Genomic DNA, 12,861 nt, shown 5'->3' with positions numbered 1-12,861 from the left:
AAAATGAACAATACAAGAAAATTTACAGTCAAAAAGGCAATTCAAGGCCCAGCATGGTAGCGCACACCTTTAATCCCAGCACTCAGACAGAGGCAGGCGGATCTCTGAGCTCAAGGCCAGCCTGGTCTACACATCGAGAGTTCCAGGCCAGCTGGGGCTACAGGGAAAACCTGAATAGAATGGCAGTTCATTGAAAAAGTACAAAATATAGGGGCTGGAGAGATGGCTCTGTGGTTAAGAGCACTGACTGCTCTTGCAAAGGACCTGGGTTCGAAAATCAGCACGCACATGATGACTAACAACCCTCTGACGCCCTCTTCTGATCTCTGTTGGCCTTGGACGACACAGGTACACTCATGTGCATGGAGGCAATGCACTCATACATATAAAATAAAAATAATAAATTTTTTAAAGTACAAACTGTTTTTTAAAAATTAAAGGCTTGTCAAGGCTGGAGAGATGGTTCAGTGGTTAAGAACACTGGTTGTTCAGTACCCACATGGCAGCTAACAGCTGTCCGTAATGCCAGTTCCAGGGGATCGGATGGCCTCTTCTGTCCTCCCCATGGGTGCAATGACCTACATGCAGGCAATATACTCATGCACATAAAATAAAAATAATAAATAAAATATTTAAAAAATAATAATTAAAAAAAGGATTATCACATTCATTAATTCTGAAATCTTGAAATTTTTAAATTTGTTTTTATTTTATGTGTATTAGTGTTTTGCCTGCATGTATACAAGTGCACCTGTGTCATGCAGTGTCTGCAAAGACCAGAAGAGGGTGTCTGATGCCATGAACTGGAGTTATAGACTTGTTTTTAGCTTTCAAGTGGGTACTGGGAACTGAACCCAGATCATCTGGAAGTGCAGTCAGTGCTCTTAACTGCTAAGCTATCTCTCCAGCCCTAGAAATAATATTTTAAACCTGCTTGTTTTTTTTTTGTTTGGTTTTTGAAACAGGGTCTTGCTATGTACATAGCCCAGGTTGGCCTTGAACTTTCTATCCTCCTGCCTCAGCTCCCAAATGCTGGGTTTACAGGCATGTGCCATTGCATCCAGCTTGATTGACTTTTAACATTTTTTAAAAATTTTATGTGTATGAGTGTTTTGCCTACATGTACGTAAGTGCATCGTGTGCATGCAGTGCCCATGGAGGTCAGAAGAGGGCATCAGATCCCCTGTAACTGGAGTTACAAAAGGTTGTTAGCTTCCATGTGGGTGCTGGGAGCCAAACCCAGGTCCTCTGCAAGAGCAGCCAATATACTTAACCACTGAGCCATCTCTTCAAACCCTTGATTGACTTTTTAAAATAAATGATAACTCCAAGCTGTTGCAGAAAACACAACTTCAATTTTGAGACAGGGTCTCACTGTGTAGCCCTGGCTGGCCTGGAACCCATTAAGTAGGACAAGGCTGGCTTCAGACTCAGAGAGATCCACCTGCTCCTGCTCCCCAGGCACTGAGATTAAAGGTGTGTGCCATCATACCTGACTAGAATGTCAGTTTTTGATGCTGTGTAGATGAATGGAATCTTGAGAACAATTCCTCAAAATTAAGTGCACAACCCTTTGAAGAAATCATTGAGCTTAAATACAAGGATATATTTAGAAAGATGTCCATTTAATGCTATTTATAATCTTCCCAGAGTGAAAGCAACCTAAATGCCTATGAATACTGGAGTGTCTTTGAAAGATGCCTACAACTTAAGAGGGAATCAATAAAAGATTGCCCCCTTAAGATTAAAAAAAAAAATTGCTTATATGTTTTAGAAAAGTCTAGGTTATCTACCAGCAATGGTTATTTTAGTGAAGTGGGATTATAGTTTTCTATACCTTTATTATGAAGAGTAAACTGCTGAACGTTATACTACTCATAAGTGGTAAAATATGGCTTTTTAAATTATTATTATTATTTTTTTATATGTATGAGTGTATCACCTGCATGTATGTGAGTGCACTGTGTTGTGCCATGCCGCAGAGGTCAGAAGAGGGCTTCGGATTCCCCTGGAACTGGAGTTAAGGACAGTTCGTAGCCGCCATGTGGGTGCTGAGAATCTTGTTACTTGATGTGTCCTACAAAACAGTCATGATAATTGCTCTGAAGAAACAACATGCAAAGGACAAGAATCTGTAGAATAGCCTAGATTTTTAGTCAAGACGATGATGGAAGCAAAAGAGAAGCACTAGGAACGGTGCGCAAACAGACATAGGAGTCCTTGCTGAGCTTGTCCACTTCCAGAAATAAGAATCCAAGGCTCGCAGCACTCGGGAGGCAGAGGCAAGTCCATCTTTGAGTTTGAGGCCAGCTTGGTCTACAAACTGAGTTCCAGGCCAGCCAGGACTGTATAGTGAGAGCTCAGTAGGTAAAGGCATGTGCCACCAAATAAATGATCAGGCCTTAAAAATATGTAGGCAGCTGAAGCGGGAGAATCACTGAGAGTTCTAGGCCAGCCTGGACTACAGAGTGAAACCTTGTCTCAAAAAATAAGAAAAAACTGGAATCTGAGTTTGGGGAAATTTCATTTTAGGGATGTTGGGAATTAAATAATCTCTGAATTTTACTTCATTTTTAAGATTACATTTATTTATCAGGGAGATTGGGCACATGCTATTGGTGCACTTGTAGAAGTCAGAGGACAACTTACAGGAGTATTTCCCTTCTTCCATGTGAGCCCTAGTATTGAACTCAGGTTATCAGGCTTGGCAGCAAGCTCCTTTATGGCTGACACATCTCAATAGCCCTAATCCCTGAATTTTAAGACAGAGCACCAGTTCTACTTAGAGGCTACAGGAACTTGGAGTGTTAAAGGTGCTGGTAGAACTAGTTAGTTGTTTTGTTTTGTTTTGTTTTGTTTTGTTTTGTTTTTTTTTTTTTTCTTGGTCTTTTTGAGACAGGGTCTCCCTGTAGCCCCAGCTGTCCTGGAACTCATTATGTAGACCAGGCTGGCCTTGAACTCACAGAGTTCCACCTGCCTCTGCCTCCCGAGTGCTGGGATTAAAGGCATGCGCCACCATGCCCAGTCAGAACCAGTTAGTTTTAATAGACATTGTGAGTGATTCAAATTGTTGAGAGTTGGAGGTTGAAGTACAAGTTTTTCCAGTATTACCACTCTATAATTCTATGAAATACCTTTATTTTTTATTTATATATACATACATAATGTGTTAGTGCAGATGCCACCATGTGTGGATAGAGGTCAGAGGACTACTTACAGGAGCCTGTTCTTTCCTTTCACCATGTGGGTCCTGGGGATTGAATTTGGGTCACCAGGCTTGGCAGCAAGCACCTTTACCTACTGAGCTGTCTCTCTGGCCCTGAAATACCTTTAAAAGGAATATATGATCTTATAATTAGAAGCAGATTTTAAAATTGCATTTTTTTAAACTCTTCGTGAATTTGTGTGTCATCCTTGTACAGGGACCATGCTAATCTCTGTGTTGTTCCAGTTTTAACATATGTGCTGCCAAACCAAGCACTAAAATTGTATTTTTAAGGAATGTAGTTTTTAAAAATTCCAGAGGTGTTCTTTCTGCTGATTTAGTTATGATTACATAGCACTGATGACCAATGTAACATTCAGTATTATTTAATTTCCTAAGTACTACTGATGTGAGAGTCCTAATGAGGGCACATTCTTCTTTAAAAGTAAATATACAATTTCCCGCGCATGCCTTTAATTCCAGCACTCTGGAGGCAGGGGCAAGCGGATCTCTGTGAGTTCAAGGCCAGCCTGATCTACACAGTGAGTTCCAGGACAGCTGGGGCTATAGGGAGACCCTGTCTCAAAAAGATAAAAAACAAACAAAAAAAGTAGATATACAATTTCCTTAGAAGCTTTACTTTGTGATTTTAAGGTAGGAGAGGCTATTTCATTCTAATATACTAGATTAATGGCCTTAATAATGAATGATTCTTGTAGTTTGCTATAGTAAGAGACATACAAACAATTAGTAATGTTGGAGCAGGGTCTCATGTAACCCACACTAGCTTCAACTTGTCATGCAGCCAAGGATGAATGTCCCATCCTCCTGCTTCCACTTAGCTAATGCCAGGATTACAGGCATGCACTACCAAGCCTGGTTTATGTGGTGCTGGGGATCTAACTCGGGGCCTCATTCACGTTAGCCAAGCACTCTACCAACTATGCTACTCCCCAGTTCCTTCAAATTATTATTACCAAATTAATTGTTTTGGAAAATAATGCCATATGTTCAGGGCTGGAGAGATGGCTCAGTGGTTAAGAACACTGGTTGTTCTTGCAGAAGACCCGGGTTTGAATCCCAGCACCCACATTGCAGCTAACAACTATCCGTAACTCCAGTTCCAGGGGCTCTGACTGCCTCTTCTGTCCTCCGCAGGCATTGCATGACATGACACAGGTGCACTTACCTACATGCAGGCAATACACGAATACACATAAAATTAAAAAAATAAAGGAAACTACAAAGAAAATATACATAGGTCATGGAAATTAAAAAAAAAAAAAAACCACCTGCCCAAAAAAATTGTTTCTTAGGTGTTGGAAATTGAACTCAGGGCCTCACACATACTAAGCAAGTACTCTACCACAGAGCTGATTCCGCAGTCCCCAGACCTTATTTTCAAAGCCAGACTTTAAGGTATATGCCTGTAATCCCATGACTAACCAGGGAGGTTGAAGCAGGAGGATTGAAAGTTTGAGGTCAGCCTGGGTTATATAGTATGACTGCCTCAAAAAGTGAAACAACAAAATCTTTATTTTTAAACATGAAAGCAGAATTGTATAATGTTGTAAACATCCTTAAATTTACTGACATGTCCTATGCCTGGATAATGAAGAATTTAGTATTAAAGCCATGTACTACAGTATGAGTCATATAAATTAGGATAGATACCTCTTGCCAAAAGTTATTAAATGAAGGTAACTGATTTTGTCAAGAGGTCACCCTTTTTGTTTGTTATGAGTTTGGTAACTAGAACTGTTTTTCCTCCCAAAATGAGTAGTATATTATTTCAAAGTTTAGTTTGGCATCCAAGAGGCAAAAAATTTAGAACTGAGAATTTTAAATTATTTACTTAATTTATTTTGAAGCAGGGTCTCACTGTGTAAACCACGCAGGCCTTGAACTCAAAGAGCCCCCTGCCTCTACCTCCCAAGTGTTGGAATTAAGGCCACCATGCCCAGCTGGGATTTTTTTATATGTATGTACACTTTTCCTCTGTTCTTTCCTCCCTCACTTCCTCCAAAGATGTTTGTAGAGTCAAACTTGTAGAAGCTTTATTCCTTCATTGTCATAAAAGTTCATTTAGTAACATGTATGGAACATCTTATTTCTCCTAGGACAAACAAGGATTAGCAGAAAGGAATTAGGACAAGATGAGAACCCTGAGAAGGGTGTTTGTGGAAACCAAGAAATCATGTGAAAGAAATGGAGAAGGGCATTCACTTACCTGTTGAAAAACCCTAAGCCTTGAGAAAAGTTTAGGTAAAAAAGTTTATGGAAAGTCCTTCTAATATAACCTGTTTAATCTTCAGCTCTTTAATAGCTGAAATAGCTACAATTTCAGTTAAGCAGTTAAGTGTATGTGCAGATTTGAGATGTTAAAAGCAACTTTCCAAACCTAATTGTATGAGTTTGTAACATTTGATTGATAATTTGGATAATAGCATAGACAGCTTACTAGATTTACAAATGAATAGGAGCCAAGAAAGATGGCTCTAACATGGTAGGTGACATATTCAGAGAGTGGTGGGAATAATAGAAATCCACAGGCAGAAATTTAATGAAGGTGTGTGTGTGTGTGTGTGTGTGTGTGTAGGTAGGTAGGTAGGTAGGTAGGTAGGTAGGTAGGCCTGAATTTAGCATCCTTAGGTTAGCAGACATTTGTTGAAGACCTGTGTACTAAGCTTTGAATACTGAAGGTAGACTGGGAATAAAATTAATATAATGTGCCTGGTATGGTGGCACATGCCTTTAGTCCCAACATTCAGGAAGCAGAGGCAGGTGGATCTCTGTGAGTTCGAGGCCAGCCTGGTCTACGTAGTGAGTTCCAGGCCAGCTGGGGTTACAGGGAGACCCTGTCTCAAAAAAGACAAAAAATAGTAAATAAATAAAATTAATATAATGTTGTGCTGGGAAGGCAGGCATGAAACAAGTTTTTAAGTTCAAGCTCTTGAGAGAGTCTGTAGAGATTCATGTTCTGCTACTCACTGGTATGATTTTAGGCAAATTACTTTACAGCATTGTGCCTCAGTTTCCTCTCTTCTATAAAACAGAGACTGTAATGGTATTTATCTCAAATTTGGTGAAAATTAAATGTGACAATGACAGTGTCTTATCTATAGTCAACATTCAAGGGATATTAACGATTTTTATTATTACCCATTAGTACTTGTCATCTTAGTTTTATGGAGAAAAATGGAGTGATTGTGGTACCTAGTCTAATGGGTACAGCCAATGAGGCTTTCCTGGCACAGTCTCTACCTAGAAGAAACATAAGTACTTGCACATTTGTAAATAAATTGAAGTTTAGGTATACGTACAGGGCTGAGGGTGTAACCCAATGGCCGAACACATGCCCAGCATGTGCAAGGCACACAAGAGAAAAAATATAGATATCCATAGAGTGCCTGTTGTGGAAGATATAGATGGGAAACCCAGGGTTTCAGTGTGTACAATTCTAAAGGGTCACTTTTTACAGCATTATGCTGTGAATTGGTATCTTGGCAGTTATATAGTGAATTTTTTTAATTAGGCTTGATTAGGGGACTGACCTCTCAGTGAGATTTTGATGACAAAAGGGTACAGGCACATCTAGCCTTTTGACATTGTAACATCATGTTATGTACAAAGCTCACTAGAGAGCTGAGTAATTGGAGTTTTTTTTTTTTATTACAAAAAAATTCTCATAATGTTTTAAGTATATTTGCAATTTTGTATTGGGCTATATTCATAGCTAACCTGGGCACATGTGGCCCACAGGCCCCAGGCTGAACACACCTGGATGATTCAGGGAAGGATGCCTCAAGGATAGAGAATTTCATGTACAAAGTCATGGCTATAAGAGGTCATATGTTTGGAGACCTGGAATTACTTCATAATGGCCAGAGTATAGGATAAAGGAGCGATTGCTAAGAAGTGAGAACAAGAGGTTAGGTTATGAAGGACCTTCAGATTTTATCAGAATGTAGGAAGCTCTTAAATAGATTTAAACAGATGATTAAAGTGATCAGATTTCTTTTAAAAGGTGGCTCAAGGAGAATGATTTGGACCAGTAGCAGATCTGGAAAACTGGGAAAATGCAGCTGTAGCAGTCTAGGTCAGCGTTAACTCCTATTGTGGATGCAGACTTTATTTTAGATTGGCAGTGATAAATTCATCTCCAAACATACAGGTGTTTTTATGGTAATTTGACATGGTTCCTAGTTTATAATCTTGGCTGGACCCTTGGAGTTCTTTAGCAAAGTCTTGGCACTTATGTCAAGGCATTTCTTTCTTTCTTTGTCTTTTTAAGACAGGGGGTCTCTGTAGCCCCAGCTCACCTGGAACTTGCTACTATGTAGACCAGGCTGGCCTCCCAACTCACAGAGATCCACCTGCCTCTGCCTCCAAAGTGCTGGGATTAAAGGCGTGCATCACCACACCTGGCTGTATCAAGGTATGTCTTCCTGGCTGCTCTCTCAGTTATTTCATCCTCTGCTGCTCTTAATCAAGATTCTGTTCTACCTTTTTCCTCACTATCTGCAGGGAACTTCATCTGCTATTTTATAGAGAAAATAAAGCCAAAAAGATGCAAGAAGTGGCTAATTCCTCTTCCACCCTCAGACACATTTATATCAGCATACTTAGCATTCCTTTACTTCTGTGTGGATTTTATTCTAGTTTTTTCCCTAAGTGGCTTTGGGCTCATCTTTTGCTCCTCAGTTTTCAACCTCTTCCTCTTCCCCAGTTTTCAATTTGGCCTCTAGCCTCAGAAGCTCAAGGCTTACCTCTCAATTCAACTCTCATCTTCATCTAGAGTACCAACCTGACTTCTTTCTTTCCCTTCACTGCCACATTCCTTGAAAGAGTAGCAACATCCTCAGCCCTTTGTGTATGTTATCATTGGAATTTATTTTCAGATATTCAAGTACTGTGCCAGGTATGCCTCCTTGGCCTCACACACTGGACTACAGTAATTTCTACACATGCTGTACAGTTCAGACTTCTCTAGCAAATGGCTAGTGACTTGTTACCTAGCAGTGAAGTACTTGATCCCGTTGGCACATTTTGGTTCTTATGACCTATATTCTGAGCAGCTTGTTTGTTTCCATTTCATTTGTATATTGTAACATGAAACCTCTTCACAGACTTTTGAGTTATTTCTAGTTTTGGCTTTTACAAATAGAGCAGAATGAACATTCACATTCATTTATACATCTTATATGAACATTGACTTTAATTTCTCTTGGGTTAATGTTCAAGAGTATAATGGCTGGGTCATGTTGAGGTTTATAAGAAACTAGCAAACTTTTCAGAAGTGATTGTAATTTTACATTACTCTAGCAAAGTACAAGTTTCATTTGCTCCACATCCTTCTGTTAATATCTGCTGTTTTTCTCTTCAGTTAAAACCGTTTTTAAAAATTTCATATGTATGAGTGTTTTGCCTGCATGCATGTAAATACACCACATGCATGCAATGCCCACAGAGGCCAGAAGAGGGTATTTGGACCCCCTGGTACTGGCGTTACCAATGGTTGTTAGTCTCTCTGTGGGTGCTAGGAACCCAACCCAGGTCTTCTGCAAGAGCAGCCAGTGCTCTTAACTGCTGAGCCATCTCTCCAGCTCCCAGTTATAACCATTTTATTAGGTATGTAGTGCTATCTAATTGTAGGTTTTCATTTCTCTGATGACTGAAGATGTTGAACATCTTTTCAAGTACTTCTTAGCTTTATTTTTATTAATTTTTGGTAAAGTGTCTGTTTAGGCCTTTGTGCCTTTTTAATTGGTTTGTGTGTTTCTTTAATGTTAGTGTAGTTTTGTTTCATTTTTTTTCCTTTTGGGAATGCTAGGGTTCTCATCCAGCGAGAGCAGATGCTAGGCAAGTGCTCTACTTCTGAGCTATACTCCTAGCCTAATAACTACTAGGTTCTGAATGCTTTCTGTGATACTCTAGATTTAGATCATCTTTCAGATGTGTCATGCACAAATATTTTCTACTCTGTAGGTTTTAAAAAAAAATTCTCTTAATAATGTCTTTTGCAATGCAGAGATTTAGTTACAGGTTTTTTTTTTTTTTCTTTTACATATCATGCTTTTGGTATTTTATGAAGAAATTCCTGGCTAACCCAGATCATGGCTATTTTTTCCATTTTCTACTAAAAGTTGTATGGTTTCATGCTTTATATTGCCATCTTTGTTTCACATATTGGTTGTAATGTTTGGGAGGACCTCCTTTTTCTTTTTAGCATATGGCTATAGTTGTTGAACAAACCTTTGTTAAAAGTCCAACCTTTCAGGCTGGAGAGATGGCTCAGTGGTTAAGAACACTTTTTGCGGGAAACCCGGGTTCGAATCCAAGCACCCACATGGTAGCTAACAACTGTCCATAACTCCAGTTCCAGGGGATCCAAGAGCCTCTTCTGTTCTCCGTGGGCATTGCACGACACAGGTGCACTTACCTACATGCAGGCAATACACACATACACATAAAAATAATAAGGCCATGGTGGGGAGACACTGTGCCTCGCCTTTGTATTTTTGAATAAAGAATTTGAGAGATTTAAAAATATATATAATAAAATAAATACAAATAAAATTAAAAGTCCAACCTTTCTCCATTAATATATTTATTCTTGCACTTTTCTAAAAAAAAATCAGTGTATCTAATTCTCTAAAATAATATTTATTTTCAAGTTACTCCTTTGTGATATGATTTTGTTATTAGTCTCTATGGTCTACATGCTATCATTTCCTTGGAATTTGTTGGGAATATACCATGTAGTTGCTTAGTGTTGTGTTTTATATATGGCCACAATCAGAAATTTGCTAATTGCATTATTTAAATAGCATACATAATAAATTTTAAAACATCTTATATGTGTAATATATTTTAAGTATATTTTATGTGTATGAGTGTATTGACTGCATGTATATAAATGCACCTGTGTTGTGCAGTGCCCACAGAGATTAGAAGAGGATGTCAGATCCCCTGGAACTGGAGTTACAGATGGCTGTTAGCCACCATATGGGTGCTGGGAATTGAACCCTGGTCCTCTGCAAGCGCCATCAATGCTCTTAACCACTAAGTCATTTCTCCAGCCCCTGTTTAATCGTTCTATGGATAAACCATACGGTTAAAATCTCTTACTCTGGTGAATCTTATTATGCTCCCAGTTCTGTTTTTCCTTTACATATTTTGAAGCTCTTATTAGGTGCATACAAATTTTTAATTTTTTTCTTGTAGTATGCGTTTGATATTAAAGCCTTGCACATGCTAGGCAGTCACTCTACCTGTGAGCTACCCACCGGCCCTTTTTTAAAAATCTGAGACAAGGTCTCATTAGTTGCTGAGACTAGCCTCAGGCTTGTAGTTTTCAACTTCTGAAGAGCTGGCACGAGAAGCCCTCACCCACACAATCAGCCATGGCCACGTTTACAATTGAGACAGAGTCTCCCTGTAGCCCCAGCTGACCTAGAACTCACTATGTAGACCAGGCTGGCCTTGAAATCACCTGCCTCTGCCTCCCGAGTCCTGGGATTAAAGGCAAGCATCACCACACCTGGCAGAGCCTGCTCATATTTACTTAATCTTATGGCTAAAACTTTTACCACAAATTTGGCTTATTTCTTACTAATACAACTGCCACTTTTAGTTTTAGTGATACTGAGGATTGAACCTAGGGTGCTCTACCAATATGTCCCTCTTTACTTTTTTCTATTTTGAGAAAGGCACTAAGTTACCCAGGTTGCTCTTGAACTCACCTTTTTTGAGGATTTTTTTTTTTTTAATTATTATTATTTAGCAAGATCTCACTATGTAGCCCTGGCTGACTTGGAGACTGGCTAGCCTCAACTCATAGAGGTCTGCTGATGCCCTCCCCTCCCTGCTCTGAAGTACTGAGATTAAAGGCAGGGACCACCACACCCAGCTGTTGTTGACATTTTGAGACAAGACAAGACCTGGATTATGCAGCTCTCAAATACTAGTTTTGATGAGCTTTTATCAGATTTCAGTCAGACTTTAATCTAGATTCAGTTTCATCACCCCAGTGAATTCTACTGTGCATCCCCCTTGTGCCCTATGCAACCACTTTGAGTTTTGCCAGCTTGCTTAGTTTTGCTTGTTCTCAGATCTTACACAACCAGAGTCAGGCAGTGAGCGTGTGTACTCTAGGGATCAGGCTTATCTTGCTACACATGTTCTGTAGTTCATGCTGCTTGCATTTATCGTTCTTTTTTTCATTTTCAGTATTAAATCATATTTCAGTCTGTGAGTGTGGCACAATTTATGTATCTTTATGCTGTTTCCAGTTTTAGGCTGTTATGTGAACCTCTGTGAATATTTGTTTTCTTTTCTCTAGGAATAGACCTCTAGGTATAGAATTGCTGGATTGTAGAGTAGACATATATTTAACTTTATTAAACTGCTAATTTTTCATAGTAGTTTTACTGTTTTGTACCAATGCCCCAAAGGTGAAGTTCCAATTAACTGTCTATACTTGGAATGTATGCCAGTCTTTGAATGTAGACATTTTAATGTGTGTGAAATGGTTATTTCATTTTAGTTTTCATTTACATTTCCATGGTAACTAATGATGCTTGGCTCATTTTTGTGTTCACTATCTGTAAGTGCACCACATTTTTCCCAATACAAAAAGTTGAGTGACTATTATCAATATACTATAGGAGTCAGCCTTTCTTTCTCTCCCTCCCTCCCTTCCATCCTTCCCTTCTTTATTGAATACTTGTCTTATCTATATTTTGTCCTACTCTGTAACTTGCCTCCTCATGTTGTTAATGGTATTTTTTTGATGATCAGAAATTTTTATTTTGGAGAAATTAAACTTACCCTTTTTTTTTTCTTGTACTGATATATCATTGGTTCAGTATAGAAATCTTTGCCTGTCTCAAGATGATGAAAATATTCTTTTTTTTTTTTCCTAGACGTTTTGTAACTAATTTTTATGCTCAGGGCAATGTCTGTCTCATTAATTTTTGCAAATGGAATAAGACAGGTTTGAAGAGTTTTTGTTGATGTTAAGGTCTTTCTGTTTCATTTTCTCTTGATTGTAACCTGTTTTGGCAACTTTTGTTTAAAAAACTTTCTTATTAAATAGCTTTGATCTGTTGTGGAAAATCAGTTGATGATGTAAATATAGGATAGTTCTGAACTTGCATTCTGTTTTATCTGTCCTTTTGTCTGTTCTTGCTAATACCATATTTTCCTGATTATTACAGTTTTGGAGTAGGGTCCCTGCATCTTAGCACTATTGACATTTTGGGCCTGATAATTTTTGTGAGAGGCTATTCTGTGTATTATAGAGTGTGCAGCATCCCTGGCCTCAGCCTGTCCAGTTTTTAGCATGTCATCAGTTGCAGCAACAATACATAGCATCACACAATGCCAGATGACCTCAGGGTAAAGAATCATCAAGGTTAAAGTAACTGGAAAATCACATGGTACAGTTTTTCCAATTTTTTTCTTCTCATTCAAGAGTATTTTTACTGTTCTAGAAACATCTTTTTTTTATAGCATTATAGAATTTTGTCAATTTCTAAAAAAAAAATCTTTTGGGATATTTATCAGGAAAGTAAACCTATAGATTAAATAGAAGAGATTTGACCTCTTACATAGTGTTTTCTAGTCCACAAACTATATCTGTTGATGTACTT

The 12,861-nt window shown here is 38.6% G+C and overlaps 1 protein-coding gene and 1 non-coding gene across 2 annotated transcripts in view; one reads left to right on the top strand and one right to left on the bottom strand.

Annotated features, from left to right (window-relative positions):
* Nlk (nemo like kinase) overlaps nt 1–12,861 on the top strand; it is a gene marked incomplete in the record, with an annotated part of 174,144 nt that overhangs the window by 21,226 nt on the left and 140,057 nt on the right.
* LOC115068174 lies at nt 3,378–3,481 on the bottom strand. Its single transcript, XR_003847554.1, has one exon. It is a non-coding gene; the product is annotated as a U6 spliceosomal RNA (small nuclear RNA).

This window comes from Nannospalax galili, unplaced genomic scaffold (assembly GCF_000622305.1).
Source record: "Nannospalax galili isolate Female #2095 unplaced genomic scaffold, S.galili_v1.0 scaffold8, whole genome shotgun sequence".
Taxonomy (NCBI): Eukaryota; Metazoa; Chordata; class Mammalia; order Rodentia; family Spalacidae; genus Nannospalax; species Nannospalax galili.
Note: the sequence above shows the minus strand (reverse complement) of the source record. Positions and strands in the feature narration are given on the sequence as shown.